Source organism: Thunnus maccoyii, chromosome 16 (genome assembly GCF_910596095.1).
Source record: "Thunnus maccoyii chromosome 16, fThuMac1.1, whole genome shotgun sequence".
Lineage (NCBI taxonomy): Eukaryota > Metazoa > Chordata > Actinopteri > Scombriformes > Scombridae > Thunnus > Thunnus maccoyii.
The window spans coordinates 4,203,344-4,220,875 of NC_056548.1; the positions used below are offsets into that span (position 1 = coordinate 4,203,344).

General features: G+C 33.7%; 1 long non-coding RNA gene across 2 annotated transcripts; it reads left to right on the plus strand.

Annotated features, from left to right (window-relative positions):
- The first annotated feature begins 3,194 nt into the window (after positions 1–3,194).
- LOC121881557 lies at positions 3,195–17,532 on the plus strand. 2 transcript variants are annotated; one of them, XR_006091813.1, is made up of 4 exons: positions 3,195–3,278; positions 6,407–6,508; positions 7,826–7,915; positions 17,444–17,532. It is a non-coding gene; the product is annotated as an uncharacterized LOC121881557 (long non-coding RNA). The 2 variants fall into 2 exon arrangements; XR_006091812.1 differs by lacking the exon at positions 17,444–17,532 and adding an exon at positions 9,048–9,132.

The following is a 17,532-nucleotide window of genomic DNA, read 5'->3' on the forward strand; positions in this document are numbered from 1 at the left end:
TTCCCCTGCAGTTCACCTACAGAGCCAACAATAGAGCTGAAACCGACTCTGATTTCACCTCTTTTACTTCTCCCTCATATCACATACAGTGCTGAAAAGTAACTAAGTACATTTACTCAAGTACTATACTTAAGTACAATTTTGAGGTACTTGTACTTTACTTGTGTATTTCCATTTGATGCTACTTTATAGTTCCATCCCACTACATTTCAGAGGGAAATATTGTACTTTCTCCTCCACTACATTTATTTGACAGCTTTAGTTACTTTTCAGATGAAGATTTGACATAAAATAATACATTTTGATATTCTAACTGTTGTTTAAATTGTTGCTCTTTTATTTTCTTTTAAAAGGATGTTGTGCACTTGGTGTGAAAGGTGCAATATAAAGTGTACACTTATATAATAATATAATACTATTACCATTAATCTACCACAGTATCTAAATTTGTCTCCACATCAATAAACTAAAACATTTAAATGTGCTCACGTGTATGTGTTAGTGAGTGTCCGTTAAGATGCAGCTGTTAATGTGACTAATGTGGCAGATCTGTACTTGTCAGATTGATGTCTGAATCTGACCAATAATGTCGTTCAGGTGTCACTGAATGTAATCCGGGATTTTGCAGATTCAGTAGGATTATTGATGTTCAGATTGTTGTTCACAGCTGCTGTGTGTCAGATTCTTTCCTTTGACTTTATTAATACCTGCAGCATCACACAGCGGCAGTAACTTTATTAACACGCCAACAGGATGGTAATTATTAATGTTCTGTGTTGTGCTATACATCAGATTGGTCAGCAAGATGTTACACACTGATTCCAGGTTTATACAGTTGAATTGTTTGTAATAAAACAACCCTTCTGAATCAATCATGAGCTCCATCAGAGCTGTCAGGACATTTTATTTCAAGTAGCTAAAAACCTAAGATAAGTCTGTCATTAGGCACAAAATGACATTTCAGTTTGAGAGCATTTTGGGTAAACAGCTGCATGTATTTATGACACTCAAGTAAGATGGCGATGATGAATGTCAATAGTGTCTGACTATCATGTCATATTCAAGTCATCCCAGACCGTGAACTTATTAAATGTCATTGTTACAAATTTGATATGAAGAAATTCATCGCATTGCTCGATGGCATCTATCAGTTTGAAGTGCACCAGCTTTACTTTCACTTTTGGAGAAACATTGAATATAAACTATAGGTATCCTTCAATCGTGGATTTTTTAAGTTTAAGAGGGCAGAATTTTATCTGAAATGTCAGGATATCAGTCTGATATGAAATACTGTTGAAATTATTTGGCTGAAAGAAACAGACACCATAACTAAGAAGAAAGGGGGACGTGATTAACTAAATCAGGAAGAGACACTGGTTTCTATTGACCTGTTACATCTTTGTTCCGCAGCAGTTGATGTTCAGTGTATTTCAACCTTTAAAGGTATTGTAACTACGCTTTATATACTTTAATGAATCTTCTTTCCAGCCTTAATATATCGTGCTTAGGATTTAACAGTAGAAATCAACCGTTAAAGTGAAACATATCATTTTCTTTTTCAGCAGAAAAAGACCATGAATTCCTTTGAGCGCCTTGTGCTGACTCACCTCAAAGTCATCACAGACCCAGTCCTGGTTCCCCTGCAGTTCACCTACAGAGCCAACAATAGAGCTGAAACCGACTCTGATTTCACCTCTTTTACTTCTCTCTCATATCACATACAGTGCTGAAAAGTCACTAAGTACATTTACTCAAGTGCTGTACTTAAGTACAATTTTGAGGTACTTGTACTTTACTTGTGTATTTCCATTTGATGCTACTTTATAGTTCCATCCCACTACATTTCAGAGGGAAATATTGTACTTTCTCCTCCACTACATTTATTTGACAGCTTTAGTTACTTTTCAGATGAAGATTTGACATAAAATAATACATTTTGATATTCTAACTGTTGTTTAAATTGTTGCTCTTTTATTTTCTTTTAAAAGGATGTTGTGCACTTGGTGTGAAAGGTGCAATATAAAGTGTACACTTATATAATAATATAATACTATTATTATTAATCTACCAAAGTATCTAAATTGTCTTTACATCAATAAACTAAAACATTTAAATGCTCTCACATGCATTTGTTAGTGATAGAAACAAATGATATAATATACTTTAATAATATAACAGTCTGCACAATGAGTACTTTTACTTCAGTGACATTTTCAATTCAGGACATTTACTTGTAATTGAGTATTTTTAGACGACAGTATTTCTACTTTTACTTCGTCACCACTGATCGCATCTACTACAAAACCTACTGAAATGTCCGTTAAGATGCAGCTGTTAATGTGAGTCAGGCAGATCTGAAACTTGTCAGATTAATGTCTGAATCTGACCAATAATGTCGTTCAGGTGTCACTGAATGTAATCCGGGATTTTGCAGAAACATCAGTAGGATTACTGATGTTCAGATTGTTGCTGTGTGTCAGATTCTTTCCTTTGACTTTATTAATACCTGCAGCATCACACAGCGGCAGAAACGATAAATGCATCTTTAAACTGAGAGAGAGATGTGCACATTTACGCACGTGGCACAGCAGCAGAAACTTCATCAAGACGCCAACAGGATGGTAATTAGTAATGTTCTGTGTTGTGCTATACACCAGACTGGTCAGCCAGATGTTACACACTGATTCCAGGTTTATACAGTGAAATTGTTTGTAATAAAACAGCCCTTCTGGATCAATCTGGACAGAGCTGTCAGGACATTTTTATTTCAAGTAGCCAAAAGCCCAAGATAAGTCTATCATTAGGCACAAAATGACATTTCAGTTTGAGTCACGTTCAAGTCATCCCAGACCGATTTAAAGTGTATGTGCTGAATATAATAAGTGGACTGATTAAATGTTGTTGTTACAAACTTAATATGAAGAAATTCATTGCATTGCTTGATAGCATTGAAGTGCACCAGCGGGATTTTCACTTTTGGAGGAACATCGAATATAATTTTTAGATATCCTTTAATCGTTGATTTTTATTTATTTATTTATTTTGGAAGTTTAAGAGGGCAGAATTTTATCTGAAATGTCAGGATATCAGTCTGCTATGAAATACTGTCGAATAACTCGATTTGGAATTGTACTTTCGCTGAAGTTAACAAGAAGAAGAAAAGGGGAGGTGTTGAACTAAACCAGGAAGAGACACTGGTTTCTGTTGACTTGTTACAGCGCTGTTCTGCCGCAGTTGACCTTGCATTACTGTGTCGCAGTGTGTTTCAGTCTTTAAAGGTATTGTAACTACGCTTTATATACTTCAATGAATCTTCTTGCCAGCCTTATTGTATCGTATTTAGGATTTAGCAGGAGAAATCAACCGTTAAAGTGTAACAAATCATTTTCTTTTTCAGCAGTATTCCTACAACAGTATTTGCGTCATACGGGGGTTAAGATGGCGATGATGAATGTCAATAGTGTCTGACTATTATGTCACGTTCAGGTCATCCCAAACCGATTTAAAGTGTATGTGTTGAATATAATAAGTGAACTGAATAAGTGTCATTGTTAAAAAAGTTAATATGAAGAAATTCATCACATTGCTCGATGGCATCGATCAGTTTACAGTGAACCAGCTTTACTTTCACTTTTGAAGAAACGTCGAACATAACTTGTAGGTATCCGTTAATCGTGGATTGTTTAAGTTTCAGAGGGCAGAATTTTATCTGACATGTCAGGATATCAGTCTGATATGAAATACTGTCGAATAACTTTATTCTAAATTGTACTTTCGTTGAAGGAAACAAACAACATAACTAAGAAGAAAAGGGGAGGTGATGAACTAAACCAGGAAGAGATTCTGCACTGTAAAAAAAAAGAAGTTATTTCAAAGAAATTTACTGTACTATTTTACAGGGTTTTTTTTTTTGTTTGTTTTTTCTACATTAAATGTAAATGCCATAAAAACACAGTAAATTATTTTTTATTAAAAATAGTCACCATAAAATAAAGGCTGTAATCTGTAAATTAAAATAATGGAATATTATAGTTTTTTTTAACAGGATTATTCAATTATTTAATGGTCTTGAATGTTAAATTACATTGAATCCTATGTAAAAAAATACAAAAAAATACACATCTTATTACTGAGTGTAAAATTAAGGCAACTTTCTGTTTTTTTTTTAAAGCAAAACTTTAAATTTAATGTAAAAAAAAATGTAAAAAAAAAAAAAAAAAAAATAGTAAAAAAACAGTAGAAAGTCTGGCAGCAAAAGTTGCCAAACAGTTAGCGTCAAATAACAGTAAAAAATCCTTTTGTTATTCTACAGAGATTTTTTTTTTTAAATACAGATATTTACTGTAGACATTATCTGCATTTTTACAGTCCAACTATTGTAAAATAAAAATAAAAATTCATTATAAAATATTGCTAGAATGTTAAACAAATGTATAAAGCTGCACAAAAAAAGAAAAACATTGAAGAAATACCTTAAAATTACTTAATTTAAATGAAGGCTTGTTTTATACAGTATTCTTTTGTAAATTCACCTTTAAAAGTTGATTTTCAGTGTGTTTCACCCTTTAAAGGTATTGTAACTACGCTTTATATACTTTAATGAATCTTCTTTCCAGCCTTAATATATCGTACTTAGGATTTAGCAGTAGAAATCAACCGCTAAAGTGTAACAAATCATTTTCTTTTTCAGCAGGAGGCCTAAAACAATATTTCCGTTATTCGTCAAATCGAAGGGTGACAAATATGGCGCAGCATAAAATAGACGCATAGCTACAGGTCATAAATGTATTCAGGATGCAGACAGTTAAGTCATTTTACGATAAGCAGAGGCCGTTAAAAAATAAATTGTCTCCAGTGTTTCAGGCTTTTCTCCACATTTCAGCACAGAGATTTGTCCATAATACAATCTTTCAGAGAACGCACAGGTTTGCGTGGCTTTAGTTAGCAGAGGTGCACACAGAGCTCTACAAAATCACAAATCAACTTCCGTGTATTTTTCCTTTTACTTCTCTCTAGTATTTCGCATCAATTTTGTAACATATTGAAATGTCCGTCAAAAAACAACTGTTAATGTGATTCAGGTCTTTAACGGGTTAGAATAATGTCTGTTCAGGTGTCACTGAGTGTGATCCAGGATCTTGTGGCTGTGTGATTATTTCCTTTGAGTTTATGAAATACCTGCAGCATCACACGGCAGCAGAATCATGTGAGTCTCCAAACTCAAAGAGACTTTGTGCGCATTTACGCACGTGGCACAGCAGCGGTAACTTCATAAACACGCCAACAAGATCGATCAGAATCTAACGATAATTAATGTTACGTTCCTAACTCCATCAGACCTGTCATGACATTTTATTCCAAGTTAAGTCCAAACTCTGAACAGCCTCCTTAATCATTAAAGTCTCATTAATGAAATAATATTTTGTTTCCCCATAAGTTAGTGGTTCCCTGACTGGACAGATAAGCCGATCATATCATTACTCACAGACAGTAATGTCAGTGTTATCATTGTGTTCTGGGACTTGATTAACTTTTTAGTTCCTCAGATACATCTGGACCTGTTTCCTCCATTTAAATGATCAGTTCACTTTTCTCCCTTAGTTCTAGTAGTATCTCTCCATTCAGATAGTCTTAATTTTATTTATCCAGGCTCTGTCTCTGAGATTGTTGCCTCCAGCACATTACTATGACATCTTAAAGGACCAGTGTGTAGGATTAAGTGGCATCCAGCAGTGAGGTTGCAGATTGCAACCAAATGAATTTGGTTTGTCCGTTCTGGGCTACTGTGCAACATAGTATTCCACATCTGTGGAAGAGGACCCAGTCCCTCTGTAGATATAAGGGACTCATTCTAAGGTAACGAAAACACAACAATTCTTATTTTCAGGTAATTATACACTAATTAAAATATACTTCTAAATATTATATTCCATTTCTGCCAAGTCTGTTATGCTACATGCCACTAAATTCTACACAGTGCACCTTTAACATATTTTGTTAGTTAGGTTGTTTTGCTTCAAATGTAAATATACAAAAAGTAATTATATTAATATACATTATTTATCCTGCTTAAAAAGCCTCAGATCTTTTCAAACCTGAAACGCCTCTGTGGGGCCCTGTCTGCCAGTTTTGCCCCTGTTTTTTTGTGTGTGTTATACAAGGATCTTTGCTATTTGGATTAGCCTATTATGAACTGTTAAAAGGCTGCCACTGACCTGCCTGGGTTGTAGGATTATATTTAATGGCCCATGTGATGATGAATTTCATAGCCACATTCAGACAAGATTTATTTCTGTAGGGAAGGTGGGCTGATAATTACAACTAATTAACACCAACATTCATGAACTCATGAATTGGGTTTCTGTTTGACATTTTACTTATAGTAGTTGGGTGTTTTTGTGTGCAGGTGAACACATGCAATGAATCAGTGTGTGGAGACAGAGGAGGGGGTCCATCCCTCTGAAACCCCTCTGTGTGGGCAACATGACAACCAGACCAAAGCTCAGAGGTGAGATGAGGATCTCTGACTGTTTAAAATGACTTTTTCTCTGTGAGATTTCTCCTGTTTGCTCCTGAGTCAGACTGTGTAAACAAGGAATAACTGTTCCTCCATTCAATACATCTCTGGTTTCAGCAGCTTGTTTTGTTAGCTGATCATATTTACATTTATCTTTTCTGTCACTTGTATCCACACTGACAGACACTTGAATCAGTAAAATCAACTGACTTTTCTTCAAGATCAAAATGAGCACAAATGTTAGAGCCAGAAATGATTCAGTGTGAACAGAAAACATTATTCCTGAACTTTTCTGATGTCTATCTGGTAGTTGTGTATCCAGCAGTTGTTGTGTCTGGATGGCTGATATTCTCATGTTGGGTCTTCTTCATCAACTTTATTTTTAGTCTTTCTTGATCTGCTTTGCTGTGGTTTCATTTATATCTTTATAACTAGAAACAGTGTGTTTTATTAAATGGTAAAAAAAAATCCATCTCAGTTAACACAGAGAAAGGTGTTCCTCAGGGGTCAGTCCTTCTATTTTTTATACTGATAAATGATCCTCCATCAGTCTGCTCAGAGTATAATAATAATAATAATAATAATAATAATAATAATAATGATTAACATTTCAGTTTTAGTTCAGCACTTGATAACAACAAGACAAAACAAATCAATAACAACAGAGTCTGTATTTATCAAACTGCTAAAAGTTCAAATTTGGACTTAAGTGAAAGATAAAAGTTGACAAACTTGAGAATAAAAATTATTGATCAAACTTGTGTTGATATAAAATGTTGTTAAATGTCAGAGAGCTGCAGAGGTCTGTTAAGTTGGTTCAGAGTAGATCTTAGATGACTGCAGTACAGAAAACAGAGCCGAGCCTCCGTTTTCTGTCTGATTGTACAAAATATAATTGGTTGTGATGAATAATATGTTAAGCAGCATCATTATAAATAGAGAAGTTTTAGTCTATTATTTGTCTTTGAACATTTGACAGGATGTTACATCACTTTTTCCTGTTTTTTAGCATTTATCAACAAACAATCAGAAAACATCTGGTGAATCTGTCAACATCATTAAAATCATTCAGTGGACACAGAATCAAGAATAAATCTGACATTGATTTTATTTGCAGTCACTTTCTAATCATCTTTATTATCTGAACTTGTCAGTGTGATACTAGATTCTCCTCCATTATATGATTTCTCTGACGTATATCAGACGTTGATGAAGCAGAATTTTGTTTCCATTTCAGTCAATTTCCTATTAATTCATCTATATTTATATATTTATATATTATAACATAACAATGATTATTATTTGCAGGAAGCCAGACTTCAGTGAATCTCCCTTCTCAGATTCAAAGAAGAAGGTTGCAACAGCTGATCATTATTCAGTCTTGTCTTCAGACAGTTGGTGAGTCAAACCTGTAACTCACATATTGATTCTTTAACACACTTTTTGCAATATATTGATGAAACTGTCAACATAATTATAACTCTGTGTGAGAAGAGTAGAGAAATCATCAGTGGCCACAGAATCAAGAATAAATCTGTTATTGATTTTATTCATAATCACTTTATAAGCATCTTCATCATCACTTCATCACTTGTCAGTGTGATACTAGATTCTCCTTCATTATATGATTCTCTGATGCACCAAACGTTGATGTAGCAGAATCTTGTTGTTGTTGTTTCTCTTTCAGTTTCAATTTCCTATTAATTCATCCATATTTATATATTTATACATTGAAGATATGATAGATTGTTGTTCATTTCACATTCATTATTCCTGGAGGTTTAAATATTTCCCACAAATAAATTGAACTTATAATTATATATGTTCTTGCAGAATAACATACCACTGAATAAACTGTAAGAATTATTTAAAGTATGTACAATATGGCAGATCCATATCATCAATCCATATCTCTGATTGGTTATTCCTTCATGTGATCACTTGAGAGTTGCTCTTACTGTAAATGTTACTTTTACACTTTGCTTTAAGTTGTCTCTTGATAAATGTGTCTTATTGTTCAGACTCAGCAAACAGTTGTTTTACTCCTCAGTTGTTTCTTTACAGCGTTCTGAAGTTTGATAAATACGGGTCCAGACCTTATGGAGACATAAACTTGTGTATCATCATCACAATAACTGAAGTCTACATTGAGTCTGTGGAATAAAATGTTTTTGGTTCATATTAATTTTTATATGGAACCATTTTAATTGTCTTGTTTATTTGAGTTTGTTTTTACAGCCACATACATATTAACTAACTATTGAAGACAATCTGAATATATCATATATCTCCTTCCATGTGTTCTTATGTCTCTGTCTGAACGCCACCTCCTGCCAACTCCTTACAACACCTCTGATCTCCTAAATATCAGTACAGATAGAAATGATATTTAACTCTATTATAACAGTACTTTATTTAACTCTATTATAACTCTATTATAACAGTACTTTATTTAACTCTATTATAACTCTATTATAACTCTATTATAACAGTATCGTGCACTGAAAATTATGTTCTGTGTTTTCAGCAGGAAAAAGCAAAAGATGAATCCCCCCACCACCCAGGAGCTTGGTGTTGGAAGTAGTGCTGGGATGGAAACAATGTCAACACACCTGTCAATGGCTGCGCCTCAAGTGGTCTGCTGTCCTGTATGGCTTGGTTCACCTAGGAGGTAAGAGTCATGGGCAGAAGGTTTTCTGCAACTTAATACTTCACCTCCACTACATTTCAGAAGAAAATGTTGTTCTTTTTACATCTAACTCCATTATAACAGTACTTTATTATTTATCTATTTTATTCAACTTTATTGTAACAGCAGTTCATTTAGTAGTTTAGTATTTTAGTAGTTTAGAGGAGATTTCAAAATATCAAGATATATATTGTTTATCGTGATATATCCTAAAAATATTGTGATATTTTTTTATAGGCCATATCGCCCAGCCCTACTTTCAAGTTAATATTGCTTCTTGAAATACAGTCAGCATAATGTGTGCCATGTTGGATTTTAATATGTTATACAGGGTTCTTTGCTACTTGGATTAACCTATACTGAACTGTGTTGGGACGGGCAGTAGTGCGTTTGGTTATTAGCAATAATTCATAATTATCATAGATGATTATGAAATCAAGATATTGTTAACCTTAATCAATAATTCGGGCACCAACTGTTGGATCTATGAGGAACACAGTTGATTATTTGCAATAATTATCAATTATCAAAGATAATTAACTAATTATGACAATTAGTAGAATTATTAATATGAATTAACAAATACGGGGCACCACCCGGAAACCGGGACCAATAACCAAACAAGGTAGTCTCATAAATGGGAGTTCACCTAGAATGTTAATATCTGAGAGATATCAACATTCAAGGGTGAACAAAGAAGGGTTGAGCCGAGCCTCCGTTTTCTGTCTGATTGTACAAAATATAATTGGTTGTGATGAATAATATGAGCACAAATGTTAGAGCCAGAAATGATTCAGTGTGAACAGAAAACATTATTCCTGAACTTTTCTGATGTCTATCTGGTAGTTGTGTATCCAGCAGTTGTTGTGTCTGGATGGCTGATATTCTCATGTTGGGTCTTCTTCATCAACTTTATTTTTGGTCTTTCTTGATCTGCTTCACTGTGGTTTCATTTATATCTTTATAACTAGAAACAGTGTGTTCTATTAAATGGTTAAAAAAAAAAAAAATCCATCTTAGTTAACACAGAGAAAGGTGTTCCTCAGAGGTCAGTCCTTCTATTTTTTATACTGATAAATGATCTTCCATCAAACTGCTCCGAGGGTAATATTAATAATAACAATAACAACAATCATAATAATAATAACAACAACAACAACAACAACAACAACAACAACAATAATAATAATAATAATAATAATAATAATTAAAATTTCTGTTTTATTCCAGCACTTGATAAGAACAAGACAAAACAAATCAATAACAACAGAGCCTGCATTTATCAAACTGCTAAAAGTTAATATTAGACTTAAGGGAAAGATTAAAAGATTAAAGTTGACAAATAAAAATTATTGATCAAACTTGTGTTGATATAAAATGTTGTTAAATGTCAGAGAGCTGCAGAGGTCTGTTAAGTTGGTTCAGAGTAGATCTTAGATGACTGCAGTACAGAAAACAGAGCCGAGCCTCCGTTTTCTGTCTGATTGTACAAAATATAATTGGTTGTGATGAATAATATGTTAAGCAGCATCATTATAAATAGAGAAGTTTTAGTCTATTATTTGTCTTTGAACATTTGACAGGATGTTACATCACTTTTTCCTCTTTTTAGCATTTATCAACAAACAATCAGAAAACATCTGGTGAATCTGTCAACATCATTAAAATCATTAAGTGGACACAGAATCAAGAATAAATCTGACATTGATTTTATTTGCAGTCACTTTCTAATCATCTTTATTATCTGAACTTGTCAGTATGATACTAGATTCTCCTCCATTATATGATTTCTCTGACGTATATCAGACGTTGATGAAGCAGAATTTTGTTTCCATTTCAGTCAATTTCCTATTATTTCATCTATATTTATATATTTATATATTATAACATAACAATGATTATTACTTGCTGCAGGCTGGGCTCTGGTGGATCTCCCTCCTCATATTCAGAGAAGGACATTACAAGAAGTGATGATGATTCAGTCTTGTCTCCAGCCAGTAGGTGAGTCAAACCTTTAACCCGTATATACATTCTTTCACAAACTTTTTGAGAATCAATTTTTGGTGATTTCTTTAAATATTTTCCTAAAAGTTTCTGTTTATCCAGCAGTTGTCAAATGTTCTAATTTTCCACTCTGGTGACTTTTCTTTTGTGTCTGTCAGAATCTCTCAGGGAAGCCCGGCTTCCTCTGGATACAGACGTGTGTCCAACCAGAGTAAAAGGTCGACAGATCGTGATATTGACTTCAAAAAGAAGTAAGACTTTACTAACAGTAAAATGTTACTGCATTCGTACATATTATGTGCATCTCACACACACACACACACACACACACAAACACACACACAGTTGATGAAATTGTAAAGCACTTTGGATAAAAGCTTGCAGTCATTTATCATTTATAATTAGTTGTCACATTGCAGTTTGGGTTAAAAACACTTCTTGGGTTAATGTGAGAAAAACATCATTAACTTGCTTAAAAGAAGCAAACATGGATTGTTGGTAGAAAACAGGAAACAATATAATATTAGTGAGATGATGAATATTTATAATCTTCACCATCTTAGTCTAATATTTTTCTGGTTAGTACCAAAGTACTGAACAAATTAAAATTTTACCTGATGACACTAGATGAAAACTGGAGAGTCCTTTAATTCAAAACCCTACCCAAACCGTGCACCACCTATCCAGTCAACCTTGCGTACGACCCAGTCAGCAATATGCAATGTCCAATTGGACAATGAGCGCTACCCAGGTGGATAGCTCTGATTGGACAGAAATTCAATCACCTCTCTTCAATCGGAAGTAGATGGAGAAAGGCCAAAACAAACTTTGGAAATAAGTGAAAATCTAAAGACTCATGAATTGGGTTTCTGTTTCTCATTTTACTTATAATAGTTGAGTGTGTTTGTGTGCAGGTGTATGCTTGCAATGAATCAGTGTGAGGAGACAGAGGAGGGGGTCCATCCCTCTGAAACCCCTCTGTGTGGGCAACATGACAACCAGACCAAAGCTCTGAGGTGAGATGAGGATCTCTGACTGTTTAAAATGACTTTTTCTCTGTGAGATTTCTCCTGTTTGCTCCTGAGTCAGACTGTGTAAACAAGGAATAACTGTTCCTCCATTCAATACATCTCTGGTTTCAGCAGCTTGTTTTGTTAGCTGATCATATTTACATTTATCTTTTCTGTCACTTGTATCCACACTGACAGACACTTGAATCAGTAAAATCAACTGACTTTTCTTCAAGATCAAAATGAGCACAAATGTTAGAGCCAGAAATGATTCAGTGTGAACAGAAAACATTATTCCTGAACTTTTCTGATGTCTATCTGGTAGTTGTGTATCCAGCAGTTGTTGTGTCTGGATGGCTGATATTCTCATGTTGGGTCTTCTTCATCAACTTTATTTTTGGTCTTTCTTGATCTGCTTTGCTGTGGTTTCATTTATATCTTTATAACTAGAAACAGTGTGTTCTATTAAATGGTTAAAAAAAAAAAAAATCCGTCTTAGTTAACACAGAGAAAGGTGTTCCTCAGGGGTCAGACCTTCTATTTTTTATACTGATAAATGATCTTCCATCAAACTGCTCCGAGGGTAATATTAATAATAACAATAACAACAATCATAATAATAATAACAACAACAACAACAACAACAACAACAACAACAACAACAACAACAACAATAATAATAATAATAATAATAATAATTAAAATTTCTGTTTTATTCCAGCACTTGATAACAACAAGACAAAACAAATCAATAACAACAGAGCCTGTATTTATCAAACTGCTAAAAGTTAATATTAGACTTAAGGGAAAGATAAAAGTTGACAAATAAAAATTATTGATCAAACTTGTGTTGATATAAAATGTTGTTAAATGTCAGAGAGCTGCAGAGGTCTGTTAAGTTGGTTCAGAGTAGATCTTAGATGACTGCAGTACAGAAAACAGAGCCGAGCCTCCGTTTTCTGTCTGATTGTACAAAATATAATTGGTTGTGATGAATAATATGTTAAGCAGCATCATTATAAATAGAGAAGTTTTAGTCTATTATTTGTCTTTGAACATTTGACAGGATGTTACATCACTTTTTCCTGTTTTTAGCATTTATCAACAAACAATCAGAAAACATCTGGTGAATCTGTCAACATCATTAAAATCATTCAGTGGACACAGAATCAAGAATAAATCTGACATTGATTTTATTTGCAGTCACTTTCTAATCATCTTTATTATCTGAACTTGTCAGTGTGATACTAGATTCTCCTCCATTATATGATTTCTCTGACGTATATCAGACATTGATGAAGCAGAATTTTGTTTCCATTTCAGTCAATTTCCTATTATTTCATCTATATTTATATATTTATATATTATAACATGACAATGATTATTACTTGCTGCAGGCTGGGCTCTGGTGGATCTCCCTCCTCATATTCAGAGAAGGACATTACAAGAAGTGATGATGATTCAGTCTTGTCTCCAGCCAGTAGGTGAGTCAAACCTGTAACCCGTATATACATTCTTTCACAAACTTTTTGAGAATCAATTTTTGGTGATTTCTTTAAATATTTTCCTCAAAGTTTCTGTTTATCCAGCAGTTGTCAAATGTTCTAATTTTCCACTCTGGTGACTTTTCTTTCGTGTCTGTCAGAATCTCTCAGGGAAGCCCGGCTTCCTCTGGATACAGACGTGTGTCCAACCAGAGTAAAAGGTCAATACATCGTGATTTTGACTTTAAAAAGAAGTAAGACTTTACTAACAGTAAAATGTTACTGCATTCGTACATATTATGTGCATCACACACACACACACACACACACACACACACACACACACACACACACACACACACACACACACACACACACACACACACACACACACACAGTTGATGAAATTGTAAAGCACTTTGGATAAAAGCTTGCAGTCATTTATCATTTATAATTAGTTGTCACATTGCAGTTTGGGTTAAAATCACTTCTTGGGTTAATGTGAGAAAAACATCATTAACTTGCTTAAAAGAAGCAAACATGGATTGTTGGTAGAAAACAGGAAACAATATAATATTAGTGAGATGATGAATATTTATAATCTTCACCATCTTAGTCTAATATTTTTCTAGTTAGTACCAAAGTACTGAACAAATTAAAATTTTACCTGATGACACTAGATGAAAACTGGAGAGTCCTTTAATTCAGAACCCTACCCAAACCGTGCCCCACCTATCCAGTCAACCTTGCGTACGACCCAGTCAGCAATATGCAATGTCCAATTGGACAATGAGCGCTACCCAGGCGGATAGCTCCGATTGGACAGAAATTCAATCGCCTCTCTTCAATCGGAAGTAGATGGAGAAAGGCCAAAACAAACTTTGGAAATAAGTGAAAATCTAAAGACTCATGAATTGGGTTTCTGTTTCTCATTTTACTTATAATAGTTGAGTGTGTTTGTGTGCAGGTGTATGCTTGCAATGAATCAGTGTGTGGAGACAGAGGAGGGGGTCCATCCCTCTGAAACCCCTCTGTGTGGGCAACATGACAACCAGACCAAAGCTCTGAGGTGAGATGAGGATCTCTGACTGTTTAAAATGACTTTTTCTCTGTGAGATTTCTCCTGTTTGCTCCTGAGTCAGACTGTGTAAACAAGGAATAACTGTTCCTCCATTCAATACATCTCTGGTTTCAGCAGCTTGTTTTGTTAGCTGATCATATTTACATTTATCTTTTCTGTCACTTGTATCCACACTGACAGACACTTGAATCAGTAAAATCAACTTACTTTTCTTCAAGATCAAAATGAGCACAAATGTTAGAGCCAGAAATGATTTAGTGTGAACAGAAAACATTATTCCTGAACTTTTCTGATGTCTATCTGGTAGTTGTGTATCCAGCAGTTGTTGTGTCTGGATGGCTGATATTCTCATGTTGGGTCTTCTTCATCAACTTTAGTTTTGGTCTTTCTTGATCTGCTTTGCTGTGGTTTCATTTATATCTTTATAACTAGAAACAGTGTGTTTTATTAAATGGTAAAAAAAATTCATCTTAGTTAACACAGAGAAAGGTGTTCCTCAGGGGTCAGTCCTTCTATTTTTTATACTGATAAATGATCTTCCATCAAACTGCTCCGAGGGTAATATTAATAACAACAACAACAACAATAATAATAACAACAATAACAACAACAACAACAATAATAATAACAACAATAACAACAACAACAACAATAATAATAACAACAATAACAACAACAACAACAATAATAATAACAACAACAACAACAACAACAATAATAATAAGAATGATTAAAGTTTCTGTTTTATTCCAGCACTTGATAACAACAAGACAAAACAAATCAATAACAACAGAGCCTGTATTTATCAAACTGCTAAAAGTAAAAATTTGGACTTAAGTGAAAGATAAAAGTTGACAAACTTGAGAATAAAAATTATTGATCAAACTTGTGTTGATATAAAATGTTGTTAAATGTCAGAGAGCTGCAGAGGTCTGTTAAGTTGGTTCAGAGTAGATCTTAGATGACTGCAGTACAGAAAACAGAGCCGAGCCTCCGTTTTCTGTCTGATTGTACAAAATATAATTGGTTGTGATGAATAATATGTTAAGCAGCATCATTATAAATAGAGAAGTTTTAGTCTATTATTTGTCTTTGAACATTTGACAGGATGTTACATCACTTTTTCCTGTTTTTAGCGTTTATCAACAAACAATCAGAAAACATCTGGTGAATCTGTCAACATCATTAAAATCATTCAGTGGACACAGAATCAAGAATAAATCTGACATTGATTTTATTTGCAGTCACTTTCTAATCATCTTTATTATCTGAACTTGTCAGTGTGATACTAGATTCTCCTCCATTATATGATTTCTCTGACGTATATCAGACGTTGACGAAGCAGAATTTTGTTTCCATTTCAGTCAATTTCCTATTATTTCATCTATATTTATATATTTATATATTATAACATAACAATGATTATTATTTGCAGGCGGCTGGACTTCAGTGATTCTCTCCTCTCACATCCATTGAAGAAGGTTGCAACAGCTGATGGTGATTCACTCTGGTCTGTAGACAGTTGGTGAGTCAAACCTGTAACTCACATATTGATTCTTTAACACACTTTTTGCAATATATTGATGAAACTGTCAACATAATTATAACTCTGTGTGAGAAGAGGAGAGAAATCGTTCAGTGGCCACAGAATCAAGAATAAATCTGTTATTGATTTAATTCATAATCACTTTATAAGCATCTTCATCATCACTTCATCACTTGTCAGTGTGATACTAGATTCTCCTTCATTATATGATTTTTTCTGATGTACCAAACGTTGATGTAGCAGAATCTTGTTGTTGTTGTTTGTTTCAGTTTCAATTTCCTATTAATTCATCCATATTTATATATTTATACATTATAAATATATTAGATTGTTGTTCATTTCACATTCATTATTCCTGGAGGTTTAAATATTTCCCACAAATAAATTGAACTTATAATTATATATGTTCTAGCAGAATAACATACCACTGAATAAACTGTAAGAATTATTTAAAGTATGTACAATATGGCAGATCCATATCATTAATCCATATCTCTGATTGGTTATTCCTTCATGTGATCACTTGAGAGTTGCTCTTACTGTAAATGTTACTTTTACACTTTGCTTTAAGTTGTCTCTTGATAAATGTGTCTTATTGTTCAGACTTAGCAAACAGTTGTTTTACTCCTCAGTTGTTTCTTTAGAGCGTTCTGAAGTTTGATAAATACGGGTCCAGACCTTATGGAGACATAAACTTGTGTATCATCATCACAATAACTGAAGTCTACATTGAGTCGGTGGAAGAAAATAATGTTGGTTCATATTAATTTTTATATGGAACCATTTTAATTGTCTTGTTTATTTGAGGTTGTTTTTACAGCCACATACATATTAACTAACTATTGAAGACAATCTGAATATATCATATATCTCCTTCCATGTGTTCTTATGTCTCTGTCTGAACGCCACCTCCTGCCAACTCCTTACAACACCTCTGATCTCCTAAATATCAGTACAGATAGAAATGATATTTAACTCTATTATAACAGTACTTTATTTAACTCTATTATAACTCTATTATAACAGTACTTTATTTAACTCTATTATAACTCTATTATAACTCTATTATAACAGTATCGTGCATTGAAAATTATGTTCTGTGTTTTCAGCAGGAAAAAGCAAAAGATGAACCCCCCCACCACCCAGGAGCTTGGTGTTGGAAGTAGTGCTGGGATGGAAACAATGTCAACACACCTGTCAA